This window comes from Protomyctophum bolini (assembly GCF_963924005.1).
Source record: "Protomyctophum bolini genome assembly, chromosome: 11".
Lineage (NCBI taxonomy): Eukaryota > Metazoa > Chordata > Actinopteri > Myctophiformes > Myctophidae > Protomyctophum > Protomyctophum bolini.
Genome location: NC_137872.1, coordinates 42,534,398 through 42,538,332, shown reverse-complemented (window position 1 = coordinate 42,538,332; position 3,935 = coordinate 42,534,398). Strand labels below are relative to the sequence as shown.

At 43.9% G+C, this 3,935-nt stretch overlaps 1 pseudogene across 1 annotated transcript; it reads left to right on the top strand.

Moving 5' to 3' along the window:
* Positions 1-2,021: 2,021 nt before the first annotated feature.
* Positions 2,022-3,058, top strand: LOC308324016 (apoptosis regulator BAX-like; annotated as a pseudogene). The gene has a single exon. The product of its transcript is annotated as an apoptosis regulator BAX-like (transcript).
* Positions 3,059-3,935: the final 877 nt, after the last annotated feature.

Below are 3,935 nucleotides of genomic sequence, written 5' to 3'. Positions count from 1 at the left end.
CCAGAGGTTGTGGACTATGATGTCTTTGTCCAGTCTCTCAGGAGAGATCTGAAGGAGGCCATGGTGGCTGCCCAGACATCGGCTACTAAACAGCTGAAGAGACATGCAGACCTGTACAACAGGAAAGTCAGGGGGTCCCCTGTGGAGGTCAGGGATCGTGTGCTGCTTGCAAATAAAGGGGAACGTGGCAAGAAGAAACTCGCGGACAGATGGGAGGATACGCTTTACGTTGTTGTGGAGAAGAACACTGACATCCATACGTTTAAGATCTGCGATACTACCACTGGCCGTGAGAAGACTGTGCACCGAAATCTCATCATGCCAGTTAACTTCCTGCCATTGCTTGATACGGCTGAGCAGGCGTTGGATGATGTTACCAGTTCTGATGAGAGCGATGCACTTACTGAGGAGATGGGTGTTGAGGAGAGAACAAGTGTGTGGGTGTCGGAACTGATGAGCAATCTCTCATGTGATGGGGAGACGGCTTCCGTGGAAGAGGAAGACGGACCGTGTGAGGGACAGGAGTTTGAGCCTAATTCCGGCCAGCTGGCTGATGTTGCTGTGGGGAACGCTGTGGACGATGGCTCTGAGACCGTGGATTCGACTGCCGCACACGGTGCCATGACAAGAGCTAGGTCTACGGCTGTGGACGATGGCTCTGAGACCGTGGATTCGACTGCCATGCGCGGGGCCATGACGAGAGCTAGGTCTAAGGCCGGGCGTTTCATAAAACCTGTCCAGAGACTCATTGAAACTATGCAGACACAGAGAGTTTTGGGTGATGAGTTTCAGAGAATACCTGTATGGGTGTAAAAGTATTTCAGTATTTGTTTTTGTTTTATTTATTTTTTTTCTCCATTGGGGGCCCATTTTCAAAGTGTTGCCAAATGTACTTAACATGTAATAGGCATGTTTACCTGGGGACTTAGTCCTTCATTCTGGTATGGAATGGTTTTGTAAAACAGGGATGTTTGGTGACACGTAATTGCAAGGCTTTGCATGCCTCGAATGGTATTTTGTTTGATTGTAAGGGCAAGTGGAATTCATTGGGGGAGAGTGTAACGTGGTTAATAGTGCTTCCACTTGTCCAGGCATTATATTGTATCATGATCCAATGTTCTGTCACTTTAAGAGTTCAGTTCGGTTGACGTGACCTATAACCCAATGACGTAACCTACCGCACTTCCTATTTCATGTTGCCTTTGAAAGCGGTAGGTTGTGTTTATTTTGTTCTGCAGATTATTTACATTATATGTACCCAAAGTTGTTGTTTCATGGTACTGCATCTGCTTTATTTCCAGCAATTGTAACGTGTAAAACATACGTCAGAGCAGAGCAGTGATTGCTTCATTCTTTGTTGTACAGGTACATATTGTATTTATTGTCCGCACTTCCTATTTCATGTTGCCTTTGAAAGCGCAATTGTAACGTGTAAAACATACGTCAGAGCAGAGCAGTGATTGCTTCATTCTTTGTTGTACAGAATAAATCTACTCACTGCTGAGATCCTGGTCTATGGTGCTTCCTATACACAACGCAAGATCACGTCTGTTACATAGGCACCAATGACCCAATGACCTTGCTCGATTGCAAGGGAAATGAGATAATGCAGTCTGAGTGCTCAAAACGTAAGTTTTTTTTATACCAGACACTTGCTTATAAATTGTGGTTTCAAATAAAATTTGAAATATAAAGTTCTTAAATATTCGGACTCCCAAAGGTCAGGATTGGTGGGAATCTAAAACCAGAATCGTCTATGCCATGCCTGATGATGCATTCGTGGAGTACAAGAATGGAAGAAGAGCTAAGGCAAGGTACAGTAATACATTTTATACATGCTATTTTTCATGCAGTTTTTACTAGGGGCTATTCAAGTTACTTAACAGTACAACCACCTACAAGGTAACAACAACTCTCAGGAGAAACAGAACATTTACACCAAAATACTTTAACGGAACAGCTCTTCTACAAAAGTATAAATTAAGGACATACCTCAGCTCACCGCGGCGTGGACATCAACACAAACTACACTTCCTATGAAAACAGTGATTTGATTACGGTATGCCAAATTAATCCACTATCATATTCTATAAATAATTTAATTTACAACGACGAGAACTTCACAAGAACGTCGAGAAAGGGAGAACGTTTTGTCACCATGGCGTGTGAAGGAAATGGGAGTTCAGATGAAAGGATAGGAGAAGCCCTCATTAAAGTGGTGATAGAGGAGCAGCTGAAGGAATTCAGAGGATGTCCCGCCCTTCACGCCGGGCTCCGGGCTGCAGACGGAGCAGGAGAAGAACATGGTCACACAACTCGGCATCATGGTTCGAGTCGTGGGCGACTCCATGAAGGACCATAAGCCCTTCCAAGATGCTATAGATGGGATGGCAAGGAGCCCTGGTCCAGTGTCCGAGAAGTTCAAGAAGCTGGTCATCATGGTGACGAACAGTGGGAAGATCACCTGGGAGGTGATCGCTGTGCTGTTCTATGTAGCAGGAAGACTGTGCGTCAAGATGGTTGAGGCCCATTTTCCCCAGTGTGTGTTGGACATCCTGAGGTGTACCCTGAACTACTTTAGAGACACTCCTGAGCTGGGTCACAAGACATGGAGGATGGATCAACAGTTTTTCAGAGCTGGCTCGTGTGCCGATGCGTAGCTTGTCTCCAGTGAGCCCTCACTCAAGTATGATTGCTGGTCTGATTGCTGGTCTGATCCTGGGCAGCATCATCACCTGGAAGCTGACCAGAAACAGCTGATACTACTACCTCTCTCCCCTCTCTATCTCTGTCTCTCGTTTCCTTCTCTCTCTCTTTCACGTGTTCTCTGTAATTCCCTCCTTCCGGTTGCACACCATTAGAGAGGCAAACAAGTTCAGCTAAACATCACTCTTTCTCTTTGAAATGTACTGTAACTAATTTCTTCTAGAACTGGGGTTTTCAAAGTCTGAGACACTGCCCCCGTCCAAACTAACGGTTTGGTCATTTTGTGACCATGCAATCATTATTAGTTATCATACTTGGCTTTTTGACAAAGCAAATGTCCTAAGCAAGTCATACTGTTCATTCTACTATCATTATTGTTGTTTTATTTCTAATCTAAAACTGCATTTTAGACTTTCTTTTATGTTAATGTTATTACAAACCAAATTTATATGGTTATGTGGCGTCGGCTATATTTGTAATTGAGCAGGACGGAAAAAAGGATGTTTACTATATTTTCATATATGACGTTTCACAATAAACATGAAAATTAAAATTAAAATTAAAAAATAAAAAGTATAAATAAAGGTATAGGTTGACAATTTTAATGTAATGTAAAAATGTTATTGTTCAGGTGCACCATTTGAAAAAATCTTGAATACTTTCTTTTCTGTTCCCACATTCAAGCCGAAAGTCCGAAGACAGTTCAGGCACACAAGCCATCAGTGCTCAAATTCTCAGTGCTCAAATTGGGGAACTGAAACAAGCAGCGGAGGGACTCGGCGGAATCACCTCGGCATTAAACAAGCTGACTGATCTGGCAAGGGTCAAATGCACAGCAGCCAGTCTGCATGACCCTATGCAGGAAGCCTTCACCTGTCTTTTGTGCAACGGTATGTACTGTATAAGACATGCAACACTAGGTAAATGTACTTGTATAGTACAAAACATAAGACTTCAGTTGACCCATTAAGACCTGGAACGCATCATCACATTGGCTTTTAACCACGTAACACCTTATTTTAAACATTTGAAAATGAGTGTTTTTTTAAATGGCCAGTGGAATGGGTGGCCACTCCTGACACGCTCAGGGAGGGAAGTCGAGACTGTCCTCACAGACAGTGTCGTCGACACAGACGGAGTGGATGGCCACGGCTGCCCCACTTTCTGGCCTGTGGAGGAAGGCCTCCATGTCTCCTTTAAATGGAGCCGACATGTTGGCCATGTTCTGG